The following is a 27,480-nucleotide window of genomic DNA, read 5'->3' as shown; positions in this document are numbered from 1 at the left end:
TTGCATGTTCCCAGACGTCTTGTGATATTTAACTTGCTGTAAAGAGATGAAAATTCTGTCATCATTATCTCACCCTGTTGTTTCAAACCCAAATGACTTTTCTTCTTCTGTGAAACACAAAAGGAGATGTTAGGCAAAATGCTTGCCTCAGTCACCATTCACTTCCATTGCATCTTTTTTCCCATGCAATAAAAGTGAATGGTGTCTGAGGATAACATTAATCATATATATGTAACATATGTGTTTGAAATATGTCTGAACAACTTGTACATTTTCAAGGCCTTTAGCTAAAACTATACTGTTGTTTTTAGCCCTGAGCCAGTTTTATGGACAAAAGATGGAGGTGAGCTCCCTGATGTTGAACGAATGATTGTGGAGGGTAGAGATCTGATCATCACAACACTGAACAAAACAGACAACGGCACGTATCGCTGTGAGGCCAGCAACCACCTCGGCACCAATAGCGATGAATTTACCTTGTATGTGTACGGTAAGTACTTCAGGGTCAACACTAACTTCTGGAGGGTAATAAATCAATTTATTTTATATTCTCATGTGTTCTCATTCTGTATTTTATTTGGTAAGCCTTTACATTAACAGAATAGTTCACCCAAAAAAATTTGGGTGAATTCTCTCTTCATTTATTCACCCTCAAGTTGTTCCAAATCCCGTTTGATTCTGGAACACAAAAGGAGACATTTTGAAGAATGTACTGGTTGATCTTTTCCAATTGCAGTGAATGGAAACTGAAGGTCTACTTCTCACCCAAAGCTATCATATGACTTCAGAAGACTTGGAATATAACACATGAGTCCTATTGACCGCTTTTATTATACATTAATGGTGTTTTTGCATCCTTTTTGAAGCTTGAAAGCTCAAGCAATTAGAAAAAGTCTTCAGAATTCCTCCCTAGAAGGAAAGTCATACAGATTTGGAACAACATGAGGGTGAGTAAAAGATGACATAATTCTCTTTTAGGGGTGAACTATTTCTTTAATATCCATCTAAATAAGTAGCAAAACACTAAAACACATAGTAAACTCTTCCTGGCCCATTTTACCAATGTTTTTGTGTGTTGAGGAGAAAGCAAAAGAAACTGCTGGTGGCTGCAGTATTTACCACCAAATTGAGACAAGCCAGAAATGATAAGTTAGCTCTCCAAAATGGGAAGCATATCAGGAAATGAACACACAATTAAGGGTCCCTGCTAATGCAGATAACATTTGTCAAGCTAAATTTGGAAGGAAGATACACAGCACTAGGGACCGAGACAGATTTGTAGCATAGATTTTTAATAGGCCAATAGTAATTTTTAAGAGAAATCATTTGAAAGGTACGAAATATTTGTACTCAAAAGAAAGACATAGGATATTTCATAACAGGAAGGTGCTTTGCGGACAGACATCTTATAAAAGTAAAAATAAATAGTTCACCTAAAAGTAAAATTCTGTCATCATTTTCTCACCCTCATGTTGTTCCAAACACATATGACTTTCTTTATTCCATGGAGCACAAAATGAGATATGCAGAATGACAGCCTCAGTCACCATTCACTTTCATTGTATGAAAAAATAAGATGCAATGAAAGTGAATGGTGACTGAGACTAACATAATGGCTAACATATCCTTTTGTGTTCAATGAAAAAATAAATTAATTTGGGTTTGGAACTATTGGAATTTAGATGAACTATCCTTTTAACAACACAACAACAGGCACTAAATAAAGAATCCCCACTAGTGTAGGAACTTCACATCTGAATCAGATTAAAGGCTTGAGACTTGGCGAGTGAAAGACAGGTGTAGAGATAGAGAGAGCGAGAGAGAGAGAACCTCATTCACATGACTCATTACCTCTGGTTCTAATTCATCGAGATGTCTGACTTTACCCAAGTGATATTTATTAAGCCCTTCCTCTCAGGATGAGTTGTCCGACACAGCTCTAAGATAAACTTAATTTGCTAATGGTAGAACTGCCAAGTGGCAATAAATGTCAATTGAAATCTCACACCCTCTATTCATCTACATTTACCGTGTTAATTTCCATTTATTAACGTGCCTGCTGGTAGGTGCACTTTCTTTTTCAGGGGACTAATAGAAAAAGGAATGTCTGGTGTTTAGAAAAGGTGATAAATACTATGTAGGATGAGAAAGTGGATTGTGCTGTTTAACACATTAAAACTTAATGTTGTGTAGTCATTTATCCTTAGGAATGGGAATCATAAAGAGTTGAATTATTGTAGGTCAGATCCGGATTCCACTTAATGATTCTATCACTGATTCTTTTAGACCTTTCAACAGAGGAAGCAACTTCCCCTTATAATTAGTCTTTAATACTAAACAAACACAGATAACACAATAACACTTTCTCTGTTGATTTCGAGTTGGTAATGACCAAAGTAATGACTTGCAATTCATTGGTTAAGTCAAGAACTGCTTCGACCGACTCAGTAAGTGGGTGAACTGATTATTATATTATATTATTACTGTGCAAAAGTTTTAGGCACTTGTGAAAAATGTTGCATAGTGAGGATGTCTTCAAAAATAATGCCAGAAATTGTTTTCATTTATCATATAACATCATACAAAGTCCAGTAAACATAAAAAAGCTACATCAATATTTGTTGTGACCACATTCACCTTCAAAACAGCACCAATTCTCCTAGGTACGCCTGGATACAGGTTTTCTTGGTTGTTGGCAGATAGGATGTTCCAAGCTTCTTGGAGAATTCACCACAGTTCTTCAATCTATTAAGGCTGTCTCAATTACTTCTGTCTATTCATGTAATCTCAGACAGATACGATGTTCAGTGGGGGGCTCTGTGGTGGCAATGCCATCTGTTACAGGGCTCCCTGTTCTTCTATTCTAATCTATTCTATTTGCAAAAGGAACATTTGGGAGTATAAAATATATCTTCCCTATTGACACACTAAAGCTGAAGATATAAATAACATCTTAATACAAATGTTTTTGTGAAACATCTTAAGTGCCTAAAACTTTTGCACAGTACTGTGTGTGTGTATGTATGTGTATATATATATATATATATATATATAATACTTTAAAAAACACTTTTAGGATTTTAAGTACACGTCAAGTACTTATTCAATGCATTTTAATTGTACTTTTTTTTACAGCTATTATCATGTTGTATAAAAGGTTTACAATTTAAATAATAGTAAATATAAATACAATTATATATATTTAAATATATATTAAAGTTAATAGTTAAATAAATAAATAAATAATAGTAAAATAATAATAGATATATAAGTATTTAAATAAATGTTGTAATTACATATTATATTAGGGTTCTATTTATATTAATTTTAATGAAATAAATCTAAATATTTAAATTACATTTATAAAAACTATTAATTATAATAATGAGTCGTTTTATCTGGGGGTGGGCTGCTTATTTGTCATTAAGAAAAATGCTTTGTCTGCATTGTGGGACAAATGTATGCATTTAAACCCTGTTAACAGAACCAAACATCATTAAAATCATCACGGGATTACTTTCAGTTCTGAATTAAGACGGGTTTACACTGTACAATTTTGGCCACGATTTTCCCATCTAAGACAAATCAACAAGCGAGAATTGTAAACAAAAGTAAATAATCATTCAGTGTGCAGTTGGCTGAACTGGTTCTCGATTTCCAACCAAATTTACAGTTCCGCCTGATTTCAGGAAATTTACATGACGATGGCAAAATGTTTCAAACCAAAATGATGTGCTTCATTACACGTTTGGCTGCAATTTCCCAGTGAAATGTCCAGTAGGAGGCGCCAAAGGTGAGTAAAATGGTGTCGTAATCAGACAAGGTTTTTAAGGTAAAACGTAAAACGTACCTCCCAAATCTAAAATTTTAAACTAAACCTAACCAATAGTGTCCTAAAAGATAAATGAGTGGTGAAAAAAACAGACATCCTTACCCTAATCCAGCACCTAAACCTAAATTATAGTGTTTTAAAAGCAAATTTGATATTAAAGCACATTTATTGAAGCAACCACGTCATTTCGTGTCGCTTCTATGGCCCTTTCGCTTCACTTTTGTTTCGAGCATCCTTGGCTGGGCTTGAGGTTTGGTCTCCGCATCAGGTGATCTACCGTGCAAGCTAATTAAACATTGGAATAAGTGTGTAAATGTAGGTGGGTCTGTAATACAAGCATTAAAATCTGTGTTTTTTCCGACCAAGGATGCTTTATAGTAAACGTGTATTGATATAATAATAGCATGGAAGGGTGTGATGAATAGAGTGAAAAATAAGTATTTATTACAAAACAGCCATAGTTCCCATGAGTTGCGTGAAAGTGAATAAAACGCACAGTTCTAGCATAGTAACTTTCAATCTATGAGACTAGGTAGATAAAATTGGAAGACTAATTAATCCCAATATACCCCTCAGAGCTGTGGAGCAGTGGAAAGTGCACACCATTTTGCTCTTGAATGCAGGTTTGATTCTGGCCTGCATCATGTCTTGATCCTATTAACACAATACTTCCATCTCTTTCTACATTATACTATAAATTCAAGTAAAAATGTAAACTGAAACAAAATATTAACCTCCATACAGTACATTCACTATACAAGGCTGCAGAGGCAGAGTTTCCAGAAAGACAGACATGAGCTGAAAACATAGTCCATAGCCAATCCAATTGCTCTACCGAGATGAGAAAATCTTGCACATTGCTCTGTGAGTTGTATTGAGCTGGAGAGAGACCTGTGACATATCTCCTTCAGGTGTTATGTATAGTCTAAATGTACTCAGCAGTAGGTCAGTACAGATGAGACTCCTTCTGGCTTCTTTTAGCCCAGAGTTATTTTCAGACTTGTAAATGAGCAGCATTTATGTTTCATGGGACTAATGGAATTGGAATTGTTAAATATTTATGACTCGCTTCCTATAATCAGCATGTATTCCCTACTGTAGCAACCCCCTCTCAATTAAAACAGCATGAACGGATGAAAAAGAGTTTAGTTTACTTGTTCAGAAAACCATGCAAATATCCATAAAATGTATGTCTTTTCAGAAGAAACCGTGCTGCTGGAGTTTTCGCAGATCTAGATGAAGATCTGGATGAAATGCCTCCAGAGGCACTTGTTGGCCAATTTGACCCTAAACGAAATCATTGGCAAATATCTGTAAACTAGCTTAGTAGTGTTTATACTTCTTTTAACTTTCTCCCTCTCTCTCCAATCTTGGGTATTATTTAAAGAGATAATTATGTAGCAGTAATCAGTTTAGTAGGCATGTAAAGGAAGGGCACAGGGGGCCCACACCGTACAGCCACTGATCAAAACAGCCTGCTTTTGAAGTCCTAGCTGAGGAATCTATCAAACATTCATATTTCTGATGTAGAGGTGAAGCATTAGCCATTAGGGAACAAGAAGAAAAGACTTGACCAACAACAAAAACAGAAAATACGCTTAATAAAGCTGCTTTAAAATAGTTTGGGGTGAGAGTTTAAAACCACACGGTAAATGGGCAAGTCTTATAACAACATGTTCCATGTCCCAATTAATGCAATTAATCATGCCCCTGATCCGTACATAAATTCCGTAGTAAAGAATGTTCCTACTATCGAACAAATTCACTCTTGATTTACCACCTCAATGAGGCAGTAGGGGGCAGTCAGCACCCCAGCTGTACAGGCAGCACACCTCGTCAAACCAACGAGAGCATAAGGCAGCACTGCCTTCCACAGACGTGCTTTTGTCCTCAAAGAGGGCTGGATCCGTTTGTAACTAATCAGAATGCAGGGATTTCGAGGCGCAATTTAAACATTTTCAAACTACATTTAACTTGACACAGCATTCAAAAAACACAGCGCTTATGACCAGAGATGCTGAAAACTAATAAAACGTGACACTCCAAAAATCATCCGTTTGATGCATGAGTGCATAGACCAACAATTAAAAATAGCTTAGAGGGAAGTAGGCTGTTAGGATGTTCAATGATATGAAAATAAAGCAAACTATATTTTAACTTTTAAGTCACAAGACGTGCTCTGTCTGCACAATTTAAAATGTTTGTCTATGCAGTGCACATGTGTCAGACACATGCTCTTGGGAGTGTCTCACTTTGGTTGCATCATGTTTCAGCATCTCGCGCCATAAATGCACATTTTAAGACACTGTGTCTAGTTAAAAGTAGATTGAAAACGCGTCTCAGGATACCTGCATTTTATTGTGCCCATCTTTGAATGCAAAAGTGCATCATCTATGGCTGCTGCCTGCTCTCTTTGGTTTGTCGAGGCACTGTACAAAGGCCCATTGTTGTCCATTATAAGCATTACATAGTGCCCCTGTGACTTGCATAAGGTTTTCGCACATCTGACCGTGATGTGTAAAGGTGTAAAGGCAGTTAATGCTACAGGGGTTGATATTTATGTCTTTTTGTTTTATGGTCACATTAAAACTGACTTGGAAACATTTTACCAGGCCTTCATAGTTTTTGTTACTTTTTAAAATGCCTTTTATTACAGATTTTATTGTTTTAGTCTTGTCCCAGACCAGAGGTGGGTAGAGTAGCCAAAAACCTTACTACAATTACTTTAAGTAAAGTAATAATGTTAAAAACTTCTTGAGTAAGAGTAAGAAAGTACCCAATAAAGAGAATACTCAAGTAGTGAGTAACTAGTTACTTCCACATATAACGTAATGGATGTTTGCTATACTATATTCCAGTACATGATACAAATTTAACATGCATTACAGAATGATTATTATTATTGATAATAATAAAACTATTATTAATATTACTGTTAATAAAGGAAATTGTCATCATTTACCACCATGTTCAGCAGAAGAAGAAAACAAAAAGTCAGTGAAGAGCATGCTTGAGATATATATTAGACTAGTGATGTTTGAAGACAACAAAGAAAAATCAAGGTATATCACTTGTGAGCAGAGTATTTTTATTGGGCGTCATTTCCAGTCAAGCTGTAATTTTGCAAATTATCCAAAAATGTGAACATGTTATATGATTTTGTGGATTTTGTTTACATTAGGGCTGTCAATTTAACGCGTTAATTCAGTGCGATTAATTTTACAAAAATAATGCGTTAAAAAAATTAACACAATTAATCGCATGCCCACGGACCATAATAAGGAAGATTCCTGAGAAATGCAAGCTTGTAGTACCACCTATTTACTTCAGATGGCAGTAAGTGAAATTTCAGCTGTATGAGCAACGCACAGTTTATACAGTGAAGAAAACACTACAATAGACAAAACAACACAAACATGCGTTCAAAACACTCGAAGGAGCGCAAATCCGAACTAAGAGATCTCAAGATGTGTTTAAAGATTGAGTATTAAACTACACTCACCTAAAGGATTATTAGGAACACCTGTTCAATTTCTCATTAATGCAATTATCTAATCAACCAATCACATGGCAGTTGCTTCAATGCATTTAGGGGTGTGGTCCTGGTCAAGACAATCTCCTGAACTCCAAACTGAATGTCAGAATGGGAAAGAAAGGTGATTTAAGCAATTTTGAGCGTGGCATGGTTGTTGGTGCCAGACGGGCCGGTCTGAGTAATTCACAATCTGCTCAGTTACTGGGATTTTCACGCACAACCATTTCTAGGGTTTACAAAGAATGGTGTGAAAAGGGAAAAACATCCAGTATGCGGCAGTCCTGTGGGCGAAAATTCCTTGTTGATGCTAGAGGTCAAAGGAGAATGGGCCGACTGATTCAAGCTGATAGAAGAGCAACTTTGCCTGAAATAACCACTCATTACAACCGAGGTATGCAGCAAAGCATTTGTGAAGCCACAACACGCACAACCTTGAGGCGGATGGGCTACAACAGCAGAAGACCCCACCGGGTACCACTCATCTCCACTACAAATAGGAAAAAGAGGCTACAATTTGCAAGAGCTCACCAAAATTGGACAGTTGAAGACTGGAAAAATGTTGCCTGGTCTGATGAGTCTCGATTTCTGTTGAGACATTCAGATGGTAGAGTCAGAATTTGGCGTAAACAGAATGAGAACATGGATCCATCATGCCTTGTTACCACTGTGCAGGCTGGTGGTGGTGGTGTAATGGTGTGGGGGATGTTTTCTTGGCACACTTTAGGCCCCTTAGTGCCAATTGGGCATCGTTTAAATGCCACGGCCTACCTGAGCATTGTTTCTGGCCATGTCCATCCCTTTATGGCCACCATGTACCCATCCTCTGATGGCTACTTCCAGCAGGATAATGCACCATGTCACAAAGCTCGAATCATTTCAAATTGGTTTCTTGAACATGACAATGAGTTCACTGTACTAAAATGGCCCCCACAGTCACCAGATCTCAACCCAATAGAGCATCTTTGGGATGTGGTGGAACGGGAGCTTCGTGCCCTGGATGTGCATCCCACAAATCTCCATCAACTGCAAGATGCTATCCTATCAATATGGGCCAACATTTCTAAAGAATGCTTTCAGCACCTTGTTGAATCAATGCCACGTAGAATTAAGGCAGTTCTGAAGGCGAAAGGGGATCAAACACAGTATTAGTATGGTGTTCCTAATAATCCTTTAGGTGAGTGTATATTTATCTTGACACAGTGACCTACACCAAAACATTTTGTGTTTATGACGCAACACACCCGAGATGTCTGACGCAGGTGTAAATTGACGGGCCCTTAAACAAGCCCTTATAATACATTTCCAACTGATTGACAAATTCACTTGTGAAATGGATTGCTGTGAACTGTATGCCAATGATTGACTTATGATCAATAATATGTACAATAATTATATTCTAAAGCCACTTTTTGTATTGTCTTATCAATGATTAACGCTTCTGCTACAGGAATGTAAAGCATTTTAATTATCTGAATATTTATATATGATAATTATATATATATATATATATATATATATATATATATATATATATATATATATATATGTGTGTATATATATATATATATATATATATATATATATATATATATATATATATATATATATATATATATGTATAATCATTATATATTGAGTTATTGTTATATGAGGGACTTTCTCAGCAAATATTTGTATATGCGATTAATCGTGATTAATTAATCGGGACACCAAGTAATTCATTCGATTCAAAAATTTAATCGATTGACAGCCCTAATAAAAATGTAACTATCCATTACCGTTAACGGTTCCATCACCATCATTTCCACCATGGAATTCTATTAAACACAATACAGAATTTCAGATGAGGTATAAATTACACAGGTGGGAATTTTTATTTTTCCAAAGTGGAAAAAGTACAAAAGTCTGAAGTGCAAAAAGTACCCACAGTTGAAGTAAAATACTTTTACTTACTATTTAAATAATACATTATTATTTATTTTGCATCACAGTGATAGCAATTTGGAGTGCAGGTATATGTTTAATTATCATGAAAGTACAGTCACAATGTCACAAATTTTATATTACATAAACATATACTTAAAAAATTAGCTTTTAGCATTTTGAGCACACAACAATTATACATTCAATACATGTTTACTTTTTTAACAGATACTAACATTATTTATAAATAATTTACAAACTAAATAATGAAAATAAAATATTAAGAAAAAATCATAATAATACATTTATAATAATAATAATAATAATAATACATTTAAAATAAAAAACATGATATCACATTTACAATAATAATAATAAGAGAAAAAAGCACATTAGCTTTTCTGTATCAGATGACTTCATCGTAAATTCTATTGTATGTAGTCCAGCGTCATGGAAGTCATCCAAATATGGGCAGAGAGGATCATTCACTGTAATTACATATGGGCACCAGGAGATGGCTCCAAGTACTCAGTATAAAATAATATTGTTAGACCTATATATGCTTTTTCTTTACACAAACTTAAATTAGCCTTACCTTGTTCTGTAGATGAAAAAAGTTAGCTGAATGATATTCTCAGAATGTTTTTCAAACTATTAGTCCAATGCTGAGTTCACTTTCAGAAAATGAGATGTTGATAATTTTAAAATGTTTAAATATTTTTAATCTAACCCTCTTTACCTCGGATCACATTTGCTGAGCTTCTTCAGAAAATGTCAATTGCATTATGATGCAAAAATTTAATTTTTAGATGACAATCAAGTTCAGTTGGTCGTTAAAAGTTGCTGGACAAATATGCAGGACATAATACAGTTGTGATGGTGATGCTTTAGATTAGATGATTGTTCAAAATAGCCTATTGAATATCAGGAATGTATCACATGTAGACCCTGATATTACACCGCAAAATTTTTCTTTAATATCTTTGCACACAGCATATACATATCGATGGATGGTCCTTATACTAAGACCGAAAGTTTACCCACTAATTGGTGCAGGTTGTCAGCTTGAACAGAGCCATGATGATTCGCTTTCTGGTCGGAACTGGTGGCAACCTGTGAAAGGCGCAACATCAGGACCAATTTTTCAGTCCTGTCAGAAGGGCAACAGCTCTCTTATGATTGCAAATCCTCGTCTTCTAATTGCATTTATTTGTGAAATTAAAATGACAGTAAAGTGGCTAATTTTAATTAATTGTCCAATACTCTCCCCATTTTACCAAAACTTTGGAGGAAAAAAATTCGCCGGACATTTGAGAGGCGAAAGGTGCACAATTAGCGATAAACACACATTTCTGTATGGAAACGGCAGATTTCTGTTGCGATAAACCAAAACTTATGCGACAGGTTTTTTTAGGCATGACGTCATCACGCACACCATTTTTAGCGATAAAATGCCATTTGAATGGAAATAGGCAGAAGACGGCTAATTTCCCAAACTTCTTTTTACGCATTTTCACTTTGTCGATAACAAAACAGCGTGAAAAGTCAATGGAAACTAGGCTATTGTTGTATTTACATGTGTAATTAGTTAAGACACCTTATATAAAGTGGGACAGAAGAATCTTAATGATTCAAAAAATATGCTTTATTTTCTCTAAGAAAAATATGATTTCTTTCTTCCTTTTAATTTTGGGGTGAAATATGACCCTGACATGTTCTTGACAAGTTTCGTGAGATTCATGTAAATGTGGATTACACACCCTGGGGGAAACACACACAGCCTGCAGAAGAAGTTGGCCAGGAAAAGTCACACTCTATTTGAACTACAGCGGGAATGTTGCTCTTTTTCTCTCTGCCAATGTCAGTGTCTCTCTCTCACTTTCTTTGTCTCTCCCGCTGCCACATCACATCACCTCCACCTTTTTACATCAGACGTTTTTTTTTCTGGTTGTAGAAATTGGACTAAAAGGATTTCAGTTCCAGTGTTGAGTGATAAAAGCAGGCAACAGCTGAAATTGTCAGTATGTCAAAGAGGTGAAAGATAAAAGGTATTTCTAATCAGACATTCTGCTCTGTTTCACTAAACGGAAGGGCAGGTATAGTGTGGACAAACATGCACATACACACAAGGACAATGCTGGTTCAACATACCTTACAGAATTACTCCATAGTCATTGAGTTCAAAAGTATATGTATGTCTTTGTCTGAATTGGTGTGTTTTACAGGATGTGTTAGTTTGTACATTGAATTTGTCCTCAAAAACCATCATGTTGTCCCAGTCTTTCATGTGCACAGCTGCAACTGCAGGTTAATCCAGTCGGCTTGTGTCCTCATTAATGGTTTTGAGTTGTGGCCACTGTTTTTTTTATTATGCTCTCCCCTTGTGATGTCCTCACCCTTCTCTTCTCTTACTGTTTTTTCTGTTTGTGTCCATGGCAACAGCTAAAGATTTCCCAAGTACAACCACAGGTAAATATTTTTTGCTGGTGTGCTGACATCATCATTGCGAGACAGGGCGCTATAGTGTTGCTTGTGGAGTGGCGGGTCAGGTTATGCCAATTAACCTCGTCCATAGCATGAGCTGGGAGCCATTGCCTTGCATGGGAGCACTGCTGGTCTTTGTGAAATGTCATGGTGCTCCATGTTGCTGTCATTCACGCGAGAGATGCTTGAAAACTTTGGGTGAAAACAAAAGCAAGTGTTATTACTATTAGAAAATACAACAGTCTCATGACAACTTGTGACTTTTATTCCCATAGAGATCAACTACGAAAAGTTGAGAATTTTATTCCCATAGAGATCAACTACAAGAAATTTTGACTTTTATTCCCATATAGATCAACTACGAAAAGTTGAAAATTGTATTCCCATATAGATCAAATTCTAGAAGTTGTGACTTTTATTCCCATAGAGATCAACTACAAGAAATCACAATTTATATTCCCATATGGATTAACTACAAGAAATTGTGACTTTTATTCCCATATAGATCGACTACGAAAAGTTGAGAATTTTATTCCCATATAGATCAAATACTAGAAGTTGCCACTTTTATTCCCATATAGATCAACTACGAGAAATTGTGAAATTTATTCCCATAGAGTTGAGAATTTTATTCCAATAGAGATCAACTATGAGAAGTTACGTAACTAATATGAGTGAATAGATTTAGTTACTCATTCCATATTTACGCTATACAATTGACTGATCTATGTAAATAACCTGCAATTTACTTCCTTTGTTTGGTTCCAAACCTCAATGTTTTCTTTCTTCCGTGGTACACAAAAGTTATTTTCCTATTAAAAACATGTTTAGGGTTTGGGTAAGAGCCCTTAGAAAATAATCTACAGTTCTGGCAAACTAGCCGCAAACTCGCCACTCATTATTTTCAAATGCAAATGAGCTTGTGATTCACACAAATGTTTGCCAGAAGTTTGCAGCTCTTCACCAGTAGTAGTGAACCTGCAGCAAACCTTTGGCAACAATGGACAATTTGCCGCAAAGCTCACTTGTATGTGAAAATGATCAGTGGCAAATTTGCAGCAAATTTGCTATGAACTCTCAATTATTGTGAGGGCGGGTTAGACTTTGGTTAGGTTTAGGTTTAGGGTTTTGGCAAGGGTTTAGACTTCATGGTTAGGTTTAGGTTTGGGTTAGGTGTATTACGAAAAATCGTAATAACATTGTTCAATGGTTGGTTTATTTTTCTATATGGGAGTAAATGTTGTATGTCCAAGTCATATGAATTCTTGTGATTTTTACATCTCTTACTACTATTAAGACTTGTTATGAGACCAGGTTGGAAAATATCTTGTTAGAAATAGAATTAGAAATATAGTTCACATTGTAGGTAGGTCCATGACAAATACGGATGTCCAGGATCAAAAGATCAGTTTTGTAATGTAGTAATTCTATTCACGTTTTTGAAAAACGTTTACTTAAAAAAAAAAAAATATATATATATATATATATATATATATATATATATATATATATAGATATATATAGATATATATAGATATATATATATATATATATATATATATATATATTTAATTATTTTTTAAATGTTAGTGATGGATAAAACAAAGTATTTTACAAGAAATATATATGCATAAAGGTAAAAAGTAAGATATTGTATAATCTTGAATATTTCTATGTTAGAGTTTTCTAACATATTTTTCATGGTTAAAAAGTATTCATACAAACATATTAATATCAGGTTTTCTTGGGGTCATACTAGTTAACATTTGGGAACCTGAACTTACCTTTTATTTTTTTATACATTAAAGGTGCACTCTTTTTCTCATTAAAAAAATGTTTTACTTTTTGAAGTTGTATGTATAAAATCACAAGCACTCACATAGTATATTTGAAATAGTATATTTAAGACAAATTCTCTGCATTGGACTGGAATATTTTATTTTATTAATTTCTAATGTAACCAGTCTGTGTGGATTCACTGTGAATCACTAAACATTCATATTTGTTGTTGTGTGTGTGTGATCTCATGATTTTTCAGCTTTGTTGTCTGTGTCACTGTGGTCTCTGTGCTGTATGTTTCATCTCAATGTCTTCTAACTGTTTGTTTTAAGTCAGTTTTCCCTCAGCCTGTACTCCCATAAGGAAGCTGATTCACTAATTAGAAACCGTAATTTGTTTTTAAAATCTAATCATATTGTGTACCACCCACACCATATTCCACTGGGAGTACAGTGTGCATGAGATGCAAAATGAAGTGAATGAGTGTGTGGAGATTACGGCGATTATATAGAGCATGTTATATAGAGCAACACTGGTTATACTTAAATTAATGTTCAAGGTTCAAAACAAGTTAAGCTCAACCCACTGCATCTGTGACATGCTGTAGATTGCCACAGAAAATAAATCAGTTCTCAGTTGTTCGTTGTTGTTGGTTTAAATACAATTTTCAGCCATTAACTTACAATGGTAGTCATATGTTGCAAAGTTTTGTACCAGGATAATCGTTAAAATAAAATTTCGAAAGCTCAGTATTTTTTTCCTCATTAAAATAGTTTTACCCCTAAAAAGAATAAATAGTACTTTTGAAAATATGTTGAATGATGAACACACGAAATGAAGGTTCCAGTCATATCAGTAGCCTAATAGTGTGAGCACCAGTTTAAAGGTAAAATGTCCACAGAGTGGCGCCAAAAGCGAGTTGTAAACTGTCAACAGCAGGGGTGGACTGGGAAGAAAATTAGCCTTTTCTGCATATCGCAGTGCCGTTTTGTGGCATGTTCTGCATAACGCGGCAGACCCATTTCGCAGCCGGACCACTGGGAAAAGTCCCGGTTCTCCCAATGGTCAGTCTGCGCCTGGTCAACAGGAATGGATATTTTATTAACCATACAGCCTAACCCTAAGCCTAACCGTCAGTGAAGAAAAAAGGTAATATTAGAGGGGGGAAAAGCAACCTCTAAATAGCGCCTGCCATTGAATACTTTCTGGTTTCCATGGGACAAGAACCTGGGTCTCGGAGACTGTTCATGCAATGTGCTATTAGTAGCACCAAAGGAAATGGTAAAACAATTTATACCTGCAGGTATACCAGAAATGAACTGTTCATAGAGAAAAATCCACCTAAAGGAATTATGTATAGTAGCAGTCTCACTCCTAGATGGATGATTATTCAAATTTACAGCTAAAATAACAAATGTTTAGATGGCTTAATTATATACTTTAAGTGCTTTAATGAAAATACGATTTGCACATATCTACTCTCAGACATTCATAATAGCTTACCACATAGACTTCCATTGTAAGTGCATTACTGTAAGTGTTTTTACAAACGAAGGGGCTGAGTTGAAATTATTGTCTGTGGAAATACATAGCATGCCACAAATGCCATTATTTTATGCCGTGATATGAGCGCGAAGCGATTATTTTTGTTCTGCAACTGCTTTCGGGTCCTTGAATAACATATAACGTGCAAGTAAGGGCAGCCGGTGGATTTTCTGGTGCCCTCCTAGGGTAAGATGATGTCCCCCTAGGGAGTTGGGTCTCTACGCAGACTGCGTAGTCTGCTTATAGGGAGCGGCGGTAACAGATCCGTTTCATGCCTTTGCCCTTTCACATGTTAGAACTAAATAGAATTAATTTACGCTCAAGTAAAATGCCGCACATGATTGCACACACGTGTGTTGCCATCCTTGAACGAGACTTAAGGATTCTAATGGAATTGATATAAACTGGAGCCCTATTTCCATGGACTAGCCTCATTTCATTACAAGTAGAGTATGTCTTCCTTTGTGTTTGATCCATCAACAGACAAATTCATGTGTTGTGGACCTCTGCTATTAGCCAAGTGTTACTCCAGTTGCATGTGACCAGTTACATTACATGTTAGGAATTCAAAAAGGATTTCAGACTCTATTCCATCTCGTCTGTTCAAAGGAAATAGTTTCTGATTGGTTGGTACAGTGTCATTGTAATATGAAAATTAACAGAGATTGTTCTCTGTTAATTTTCAAAAGATTTTTTTAAATCTTTTGATTTAAAAAATCTATAAGCTGAAATTAAGATAAACTATGAATAATAAATTCTGTAAAAGTATTAGTTCATGTTAAATAATGTTAACAATTGGAACCTTATTATAAAATGTTTTTTTTTTAAATGCTTTTAAAAAAAAACTCATGTGCCACAATAATGTAATGCATTTTAGTTATCTGTATTGTTATATTTTATAAAAGTGTTATTGTATTGTGATATATATATATATATATATATATATATATATATATATATATATATATAGTTATAAAAATTATATTTAAATATAACTATTTATAATTATTTAATCATTATATATTGAATTATTGTTATTTGAGGGGCTTTCTCAGCAAATATTTATGTATGTGGTTAATTGTGATTAATTCATTTGATTAATCGGTATACAATGTAATTAATTAGATAACCAATTTTAATCGATTGGCAACCCAACTTATAACTGATCCATGCATTTACACTTGTACAAACACAAACACACACACACACACACATGCACCTCGAAGCTATTGATGGATTTCACACACTCATGAAAAGATTGCGCATCCACACTGAGCACCATCACTGCTTTACTATTTAAATCAGTGATGGTGTTCTCTAGAGTAAATTTTTTAACTATCTATGGATATTGGATTTTCTTGAAATTAGCAGAGCTGATCAGAGGAGCGATGCTGTGTGCGGCATATAAAAACATGAATGTCATGATAACACTGACATAATCTGAAATCTTACAATCTGTTTAATCAAAAACAATAGAAAACCCTAAACAGTCAAAAATCTATTTTTTTACAAAATCTTTCCAAAAACGACTCAATTGTGACATATTCATCCTGTTAAATGGTACAGTCTTCTGAATGTAACTGGCAGTAAAAACCTCAGTACTCAAGGAGGTGACAGAGTAACGCAAGAACACGCGTTAAGCACGTTTAACCAAATTGCACGTTGGCCAAGCGCTCGCATCTGCGTACGTACATTTACTTACTGTCTGGTATTCTGGCGTCTAATTCTGAGGGCCAAGAGGGTGGAAATGTTAGTTTTCATTAAAAACTAAAATATGACTTTTTGGCCCAAAATGGTCTTACTTTATACATCAAATTGGACCTAAGAAAAAATATAACAAAATAAATTTATCATACGACACATTTAAAGGACCTCGTTGAAAATTACCAAAGTGATTAGTGTGTGTATATGTGTATATGCTTGTGTTAATCTAAGAAAACTGAAGAGACATTACAACACAAACTCCAGAATGAAATATCTGCATTTAATTAAAAGATGATGTACTGAAAAGCAGGAGAAACGTCATTATTTTTTGGCTTTAAAAAAGTTAATTCACTGGATGGATTAATGAACACTGTCAATACCATTATTATCACAGGATATGCAAACTTTCTTTTATAAAATGATAAGATTTACATTCCTGCCTTTAAAACCTCCAAAAATTGGCCTTATTCATTTCCATTGTAAATGCCTAACTGTAACTTTTTAAGAAAAGAAGGGACGAGTCAAAATACATTTTTATGGTAATCAACATTATGCCACAAATGCTGTCTATTGAGCTTAATTTGTGTTGAACCCGGAATATGCCTTTAATTCATATTTAAAATGTATTATACATAAAATTATTATGGAAATATGTGTAACCCAAGTAATGTAGTTTTACTTAAAATTACAGTAATTCAGTAACTGTAATCTAATTACAGGCATTTATAATGTTACACATTACATTCATTTTGTCTTAAAAGTAGTTAATTACAGTAACTTTTTACTTTGTAATTAGATTCCATCCAACATTGATTGTGGTATACATTATTCTGCAATTTTTTGCTATTAAAGTAGGTCATCCGGGTATTCCATGCATACAGAAAATTGTAGTTATAAGTTATAAGCAAGCGTTTCCCAAAATAACCTTATTTTTTGTACGAATAAGTGATTGGACATCAAATACAGTATGACACCATAGGCTATCGAAATTAGAGTATCTTTTATCTGACTGTATTTCTGTACGCCTTTTATTTTGCATCAAAACAAAACACAAAGTTAATTGAAGTAAATCTGTTCACTTAAGTGTTGGGTCTACAGAAGTGGGTCTACAGAAGTTCTTGTTCTGCACATCTCCCAGGGTCACTTTGCCAAGCGCAGCACAGGCGAGAGTCATTCATCACCATGAGCTAATGAGAGCAAGCTTGAAGTCCAGTAAAGACGCATAGTTAAAGATTACATCCTCGCAGTAGAACTAAAATAGCGTACAAAGCAGGGAGTAAGGTGCTGTGTCAGGACACCCATAGGATACTGTAGCTCTGGGCCAAACAACAGGAATTTTGTCCACTGCCCTTTTAGTGAGGTTAACACATTTAATAACTATTCACAAGGGGGGCTTAAAGAGATAGTTCACCTAATATGAAAATGCTGCCATTATTTCCTAATCCTCATGTTGTTTCAAAGCAGTATGACTTCCTTTCTAGACCACTTTTATGATATTTTATAGTGCTTTGGTGTTATTTCTGAAGCTATTCCTTTAAGACTTACAACTCAAGATGGTGATTATTCAGTAGAAGTTCAGAGTTCACAGAATTCACCCTAGTCTGCCCTAATTCATTCAAAACAAAACCCTGGGGACAAAACGGCCTACTGCAACCCCTGCCATTTTTTAACTTCTTGTATATCGCCAAGGCATGACTCACTTTGGTCCTTGCAGTGTTGTGTGAGATGTGACAAGTCTTTAGTAGCTTTTCAACATTCATTTTATAAATTCTTTCCCCCTTGCTGCCTATTGAAAGTCGGAATAGAACATTTTGAATTGATGTTGCTTGAACCTAAAGTGGGTGTTTCTGTGATGTGATGGTATAAACACCAGTGCAATTCTTCGATTTCATTGCATGGAGATGTCATATTCAACATGCTAGTTATATTTAGAAAATATAAAAAAAAAAAAAAAGAAAATTATTAAAAAAATACAAAAATGTTTCGGTTTTTTTTAAGTGATGAGTGGCATAATGGGTTGTTGTACCAAATTAAACAGCAACAACTTTTTAGATATTTTTTGTGTTTTTATTTTTCCCACTTGAGATTAACTTTTTAACTTAGATATTTTAACCTTGCCTGATAGATTCACATTACTAAATCTGTATTTTGGCAAAATGATTTTATGTGGCTTGTTGTACGTATCCCAGCATTGTTCTGGTGAAATGTACACTAGACGCGCTACAACAACTACTTTTATTCCCAATCACACAAATCACGACTAAAGCTGCAGATTATAATTTTTTAAACATAATTTTCACCCTCTTCCTCACACAATGCTTTATGACATCAAAGACTATTACTATAATGCATGACAAATAAGGTGACAACATTTACTAGCTTGTTCAAATAGCACGATAGCTCAACTGATAGAGCACGCGAGTTGACACGCTAGCCGAAAGGGTCATAGAAGCACCACAAAATGATATGGGTGCATTTTTGTATAATGTATTCTTTATATGACACTATTGGTTAGGTTTAGGTTGAAGTTTAAGGTTCATGATTGGTAGGTAGGTTTTGTTGATTTAACTCGTTTTTGGCACCACACATTTGACATTTCACCTCAGAAATGGCATGATCAGTGTAAGGAGCCACTTAATATAATTCTGCAAATTGTTGGCACAGTCAAGAAATATTCAAGAGATTTTTACATTTTAACGTTTACATTTGTACTTTTCTAAGAAACTGTAAGAGGTGCTTGCCTGTGCAAAACTTGCCAGTGTGCAAAACTGCACCATGATGCTAGGGTGTTCTTGGTAGTTGCCAGGGCGTTGCTAGTGGGTCAATGATTGGGACAGGTCAAAAGAGCCCACTCACAAGTCTCTAAGATATTCTGGTCCCTAAGATAAATATACATATGTATATACATACAGGACATACACTTGTAATGGTGATCATTTTCCTCAATTATTATTATATATTTTTTTATTGTACCACAGTAGTGTTTCTAAACCAGGAGATAATGGTAAATGGTCTGCACTTATATAGCACCTTTTTAAGCCTTAACAGTATTCAAAGCGCTTTACACTGCATCACATTCACCCATTCACACACACATTCATACACCAATGGCAGCAGAGCTGCTATGTAAGGTGCTAGCCCTCCATTGAGAGGAACTTGGGGTTCAGTGTCTTGCCCAAGGACACTTCAGCATGTGGAGTCATGTGGGCTGGGATTCAAACCACCAACTCTGCGATTAGTGGCCAACCCACTCTACCATCTGAGCCACAGCTGCCATAATGTAAAATATCATGATATCAATGAAAGCATTATAAAACATTTTTGATATTGGGTCATTTGCATTAAAGGAGACCACCTTTTTGAGAAAATAGTCTTTGTTGTATCACATTTCAGCTTGTGATCTTTGATGTTTGTACTTTATGATTGTTTGTATTGGCTGTCCTTTAATAATGATAGTGATGTGTAGTGCATCTTTCCTAAAATCTATGTGCATCTCCTTAGTCTTAGAGCAACATGCTCTAAGACTAAGGAGCAACATAGCAACATGCTATTATGCTTAATAAACTGAAGTCAAAAGACATACAGACATCAAAATATAAAAAAATAATAATGCATTTTATTCGAAAAAGAAGAAACAGAAAACAATGTGTACAATTGATACATGCATATAAATATACTATATATATATATATATATATATATATATATATATATATATATTTTTTTTTTTTTTTTATTTATTTATTTATATTTACAATTTAAAAAATATATACACAGTGCATCCGGAAAGTATTCACAGGGCTTCACTTTTTCCACATTTTGTTATGTTACAGCCTTATTCCAAAATGGATTCAATTAATTATTTTCCTCAATTCTACAAACAATGCCCCATAATGACAACATGAAAGAAGTTTGTTTGAAATCTTTGCAAATTTATTAAAAAGAAAAAATGAAAAGAAAATCACATGTGCATAAGTATTCACAGCCTTTGCTCAATACTTTGTTGAAGCACCTTTGGCACCAATTACAGCCTCAAGTCTTTTTGAGTATGATGCACACCTTAAGGCACACCCATTTTTCTTTGCAGGACCTCTCAAGCTCCATCAGGTTGGATGGGGTGCGTCGGTGCACAGCCATTTACAGATCTCTCCAGAGATTTTCAATCGGGTTCAAGTCTGGGCTCTGGCTGGACCACTCAAGGACATTCACAGAGTTGTCCTGTAGCCACTTCTTTGTTATCTTGGCTGTGTGCTTAGGGTCGTTTGGCCTCTCGACCATACAGGCCTGATTGGTGGAGTGCTGCAGAGATGGTTGTTCTTCTGGAAGTTTCTCCTCTCTCCACAGAGAAATGCTGGAGCTCTGTCAGAGTGACCATCGGGTTCTTGGTCACCTCCCTGACTAAGGCCCTTCTACCCCGATCGCTCAGTTTGGCCGGGCGGCCAGCTCTAGGAAGGGTCCTGGTGGTTCCAAACTTCTTCCATTTATGGATGATGGAGGCCACTGTGCTCATTGGGACCTTCAATGCTGCAGACATGTTTCTGTACCCTTCTCAGTTATGAGATCTGTGCCTCGATACAATCCTGTCTCGGACGTCTACAGACAATTTCTTGGACTTCATGGCTTGGTTTGTGCTCTGACATGCACTGTTAGTTAACTGTGGGACCTTCTATAGACAGGTGTGTGCCTTTCCAAATCATGTCCAATCAACTGAATTTACCACAGTTGGACTCCAATCAAGTTGTAGAAACACCTTGAGGATGATCAGTGGAAACAGGATGCACCTGAGCTCAATTTTGAGTGTCATGGCAAAGGCTGTGAATATTTATGAACATGTGATTTTTTTTTAAATTTGCAAAGATTTCAAACAAACTTCTTTCACGTTGTCATTATGGGGTATTGTTTGTAGAATTTTGAGGAAAATAATGAATTTAATCAATTTTGGAATAAGGCTGTAACATAACAAAATGTGGAAAAAGTGAAGCACTGTGAATAATTTCCGGATGCACTGTGTATATATATAAATCTTGATGACATTAATTGACATTTCCTAGTTGATAATTTGTTTCGATTACCTTTCAGATAGTGGACACAGGTCAAAAAATTGGAAGTAGACATGGTTGACTAGAGCTGTTTGTTGGAGTTCACCTGAAAACATTGGGATACATACATACATTTATCAATTGTCACACATTATACATACATTTCTGCATATACATGGTGGAATTATTTATTTTTCACATATCCCAGCTAAGCTGGGGTCAGAGTGCAGGGTCAGCCATGATACAGCGCCCCTGGAGCAGATAGGTTCAAGGGCCTTGCTCAAGGGCCCAACAGTGGTGTCTTGGTGGTGTTGGGGCTTGAACCCCTGACCTTCTGGTCAGTAACCCAGAGCCTAAACCGCTGAGCCACCACTGCCCTAATACAGTTCTTGGGTACAGTCTTGGGTACAGTTCGAGGGAACTACAGTATTTTTTTATTTGGTATAAGAGCAATGCATAACTTGCATTGAAGTTGTAAAAAATCTAAATGCTTTCAAACTAGTCAGAATTTGTATTCCATTCAATGATATTCTATAAATTACATCAAATCAGAAAATAAAAGGCTGCCTATTCCAGCTGAGACATTTACCTCTGTATTTAGCAGATTGTTGGAAAGTAATGAGTCTATGCATGTGATATTAACATATCGACCCATAATTGGCAATTATACTGCCGATTTCACTGGTGTTTTGACCATAAATCAAAGCTGGTACCTTTCACTCATTTCATTGTTCTTATTATAACCATCCTGTGCTTCTCCGTCTCCAGATCCTAACGCTCTCACCCAGCATGGCCCTGACCACGCGCTGATCGGGGGAGTGGTAGCCGTTGTGGTCTTCATCACCTTGTGCTTCATCATTGTCCTTGGCAGATATTTGGCCAGGCATAAAGGTAGGGCTTCCTCTTATATCTCTCCCCCTCACCTATTGTGAAGAGCAGTGGTTCTCAACCAGGCCACATGTTGGCCTCAAGATGACTTTGAGGTGATATTAAACTAAAAGTTCACCCAAAAATAAAAATGTATAAAAATTATTTAATTTACAATGGCTCATGCTTAAACCTTGCAAAAGCAAAAACAGTGCAAGTTCTTGCTTGAACAACGGAAGGTCTTGCGCAAACAACACAAGTTCTTAAATGAGCAATGGAAGTTCTTGTGTAGTTCATATGTGGACAACGAATAATATTGCGTGAACAACTCAAGTTTTCACGTAAACAACGCAAGTTCCCGTGCAGACGACTGAAGTTTTTGTGTGAACAATGTAAATTCTTGTGTAAACAACAAAAATTACTCTGAGAACAAAGCAAGTTCTCACGCAAATAACGTAAGTTCTCACGAGAACAACACAAGTTCTCAAGCAAACAATGTACATTTTGTGTTAACAACGTATATTTTAGTTTGAAAAATGGTTGAAAAGAGGTTCTCACCTGAACTACACAAGAATTTACAAGAACCACAGAAGTTCTTGCGTGATCAACACAAGTTCTCGTGGGAACAACGCAAGTTCTTGTGGAGTTCACATTTTTTTGAAAACAACAGAGGTTTTTACTTAACGCAAGTTTTTTTACATCGACAGTCGACATCGAAGTTCAAACAGTTCTTGTGCAAACAATGGAAATTCTTGAGTGAACAATGCAAATTCTCATGTGAATAACGCAAGTTCATGCGTGAACAACGGATGTTCTCGTGTGAACAGTGAAAGTTCTTGTCTGAGCAATGGAAGTTCTTGTGTGAAAAACAGAAGTTCTTGTGTGAACAACGGAAGTTCTTGTGTGAACAATGGAAGTTCTTGTGTGAACAGTGGAAGTTCTTTACTGAACAACGGAAGTTCTTGTGTGAACAACGGAAGTTCTTGTGTGAACAGCGGAATTTCTTGTGTGAACAGTGGAAGTTCTTGTGTGAACAGTGGAAGTTGTTGTCTGAACAATGGAAGATTTTGTGTGAACAACAAAAGTTCTTGTGTGAACAACAAAAGATCTTGTGTGAACAACGGAAGTTCTTGTGTGAATGACAAAAGATCTTGCGTGAACAGTAGAAGTTCTTGACTGAACAATGGAAGTTCTTGTGTGAACAACAGAATTTGTTGTGTGAACAAAAACGTTATTGTGTGAACAATGGAAGTTCTTGTGTGAACAATGGAAGTTCTTGGCTGAACAACGGAAGATTTCGTGTGAACAATGGTTGTTCTTGTGTGAACAACGGAAGTTCTTGCGTGAACAACATAAGATCTTGTGTGAACAGTGGAAGTTCTTGTCTGAACAACGAAACATTTTGTGTGAACAACGGAAGTTCTTGTGTGAAAAGCGGAAGTTCTTGTTTGAGCAATGGAAGTTCTTGTGTGAACAACGAAAGTTCATGAGGAAACAACAGAATTTGTTGTGTGAATATAAACGTTATTGTGTGAACAATGGAAGTTCTTGTGTGAACAATGGAAGTTCTTGGCTGAACAACGGAAGATTTCGTGTGAACAATGGTTGTTCTTGTGTGAACAACGGAAGTTCTTGCGTGAACAACATAAGATCTTGTGTGAACAGTGGAAGTTCTTGTCTGAACAACGAAACATTTTGTGTGAACAACGGAAGTTCTTGTGTGAAAAGCGGAAGTTCTTGTTTGAACAATGGAAGATTTTGTGTGAACAACGGAAGTTCTTGTGTGAACAACGGAAGTTCTTGTCTGAACAGCGGAAGTTCTTGTCTGAACAGCGGAAGTTCTTGTGTGAACAGTGGAAGATCTTGTGTGAACAGCGGATGTTCTTGTGTGAACAATGGAATTTGTTGTTTGAACAAAAACATTGTGTGAACAATGGAAGTTCTTGTGTGAACAACGGAATTTGTTGTTTGAACAAAAACATTATTGTGTGAACAATGGACGTTCTTGTGTGAACAAAGACATTTCATGAGAAAACAATGGAAGTTGTTGTGTGCACAACAGAAGGTCTTGCGTGAACAATGGAAGTTTTGTGTGAACAGCGGAAGTTCTTTTGTGAACAACAGAATTTGTTGTGTGAACAAAAACGTTATTGTGTGAACAATGGAAGTTCTTGTGTGAACAAAGAAAGTTAATGAGGAAACAATGGAAGTTGTTGTATAAACAACGGAAGTTCTTGTGTGAACAGTGGAAGTTCTTTTGTGAACAGTGGAAGTTGTTGTCTGAACAATGGAAGATTTTGTGTGAACAACAAAATTTCTTGTGTGAATGACAAAAGATCTTGTGTGAACAACAGAACTTCTTGTGTGAACAGCGGAAGTTCTTGTCTGAACAATGGAAGATTTTGTGTGAACAACAAAATTTCTTGTGTGAATGACAAAAGATCTTGTGTGAACAACAGAACTTCTTGTGTAAACAGCGGAAGTTCTTGTCTGAACAACGGAAGATTTTGTGTGAACAACAAAAGTTCTTGTGTGAACAACAAAAGATCTTGTGCTGAACAACGGAAGTTCTTGTGTAAACAGTACAAGTTCTTGACTGAACAACGGAAGTTGTTGTGTGAACAACGGAAGTTCTTGTGTGAACAGCGGAAGTTCTTGTCTGAACAGCGGAAGTTCTTGTGTGAACAGCGGAAGTTCTTGTCTGAACAACAAAAGTTCTTGTCTGAACGACAGAAGTTGTTGTCTGAACAGCAGAAGTTCTTGACTGAACAACGGAAGTTCTTGTGTAAACAGTAGAAGTTCTTGACTGAACAACGGAAGTTCTTGTGTGAACAGTGGAAGTTCTTGTGTGAACAATGGAAGATTTTGTGTGAACAACAAAAGTTCTTGTCTGAACGACAGAAGTTGTCTGAACAGCAGAAGTTCTTGTGTAAACAGCAGAAGTTCTTGACTGAACAACGGAAGTTCTTGTGTAAACAGCAGAAGTTCTTGACTGAACAATGGAAGTTCTTGTGTAAACAGTAGAAGTTCTTGACTGAACAATGGAAGTTGTTGTGTGAACAGCGGAAGTTCTTGACTGAAAAACGGAAGTTCTTGACTGAACATCTAAATAAAACATCTACAATACACGATCTACCATAGGTTTACATAAGGTGGAAATGTTATGAAGTTCAATGCAGCTGATCAACAATATACTTGCATGAATGTGTATAAGTTCAAAGACGGCATTAATTAGTTAGTCTCCACAGTTAACTGTTAACTGGAAGTTGTTGTGTGAACAACGGAAGTTCTTGTGTGAACAGTAGAAGTTCTTGTCTGAAGAACAGAAGTTCTTGTGTGTGCAATGGAAGTTCTTGTGTTAAAAAATTAAGTTCTTGTGTGCACAACATTAGAATTCGCTCAGACAGAGTAGGTTCTCACTCAAACACAGAGCTATTTTGAACAAGCTTCTCTCAGGCAATCATGAGCATGCAACGCAGAGCTATGGCAGAAGGTTTAAAATAACTTTAATTGTTTTATTTTTTGGTTTCCCACTAAAACAATGTCCACAATTATGTTTGGGTGAACTATTCCTTAAAAATAGCATTATTATTTTAAACCTTAGATAAAATTTGATTGTATTTCTCAATGTGGTGAAAATGCACTGCTGAGCGCTCACTTTCTCAATTTCGTTTAGGGAGGGAAGGGGCTTGAGAATATTGTCTTTGTCAGTATAGGGCCTTGGAGTCAAAAAGGTTGAGAACTACTGGTGTAAAGTGTGCAAAATGCTTGAACATGTCCAATGTACCTTATGTGTCTATGTGACCTATGTGGGACTGTGTGGACAGGGACATACTTAACGAATGAGGCCAAAGGAGCGGAGGACGCCCCTGATGCAGACACTGCCATCATCAATGCGGAAGGGAACCACGCACATGCAGAGGAAAAGAAAGAGTACTTCATTTAGCACCTCTGTTTTTTTTTTGTTTTGTTTTTTTCAGTATTCAGTATTGTCACGGCAACACAGGTAGTCAGCAGAGGAGGCGTTATAGCTCTCCGCTCCCTCACAGCACTAGTCTGGTCTGGCTCTCTCTTTGTCTGGCTCTCTCCTCAACTACTGTTTGAGTCGTTTTGATATCTCTTTAAGGCCATATTTGACACGCCACCTGCCGTGAAGAATGTTTCTTTTTTTTACAATCCTAGTCATAAAAAAACCAAAACAAAAATCAAACAAAAACTGTTGAGTTTGTTACTGTAACACCAGGTCCATTTAGGCCAAAAATAACCCTATCCCACCCCTCAAAACTAACTTGTTTGATTTGCCAAGTGCCAAAATATACAGACATGTGCTTGTCAATGTTTGTTGCTGTGTTTTCTCAACTTTATTTCCCACTGAATACTGATTTCTCAACCACCCTCACTGTGCCTGTTATATACCTTTTTACAGATATTACCAGGGAGCGGCAAGAAATGTGGTTCATCTCAAGTCGGAAAACCTTGGCTTTGCCAATAATTACGCTTTAAGACAAGAATATGTGAGATGTATAATGTAAATATCATGTACTGTCTATTGTTTTTGTGTGTATGTGTGTGTCCTTTTATTGGGCCTCATTCACTAACCATGCGTACGCTTGTATTTGTGCGTGAAACCTTTGTGGTAACGTTTTCACACAGAAATCATGATTCATCAATAAGCTCCCATATATATTTATATATATTAGTAAATAACTATGATATAGAATGATGAGCATTATAGCTCAATCTAAAATATGTTCTACATAATAATGCAAATT

At 36.0% G+C, this 27,480-nt stretch overlaps 1 pseudogene; it reads left to right on the top strand.

Moving 5' to 3' along the window:
• LOC127629699 (cell adhesion molecule 2-like) overlaps positions 1-27,240 on the top strand; it is an 83,054-nt pseudogene extending 55,814 nt beyond the window's left edge.
• Positions 27,241-27,480: the final 240 nt, after the last annotated feature.

Source organism: Xyrauchen texanus, chromosome 36, assembly GCF_025860055.1.
Source record: "Xyrauchen texanus isolate HMW12.3.18 chromosome 36, RBS_HiC_50CHRs, whole genome shotgun sequence".
Classification (NCBI taxonomy): domain Eukaryota; kingdom Metazoa; phylum Chordata; class Actinopteri; order Cypriniformes; family Catostomidae; genus Xyrauchen; species Xyrauchen texanus.
Note: the sequence above shows the minus strand (reverse complement) of the source record. Positions and strands in the feature narration are given on the sequence as shown.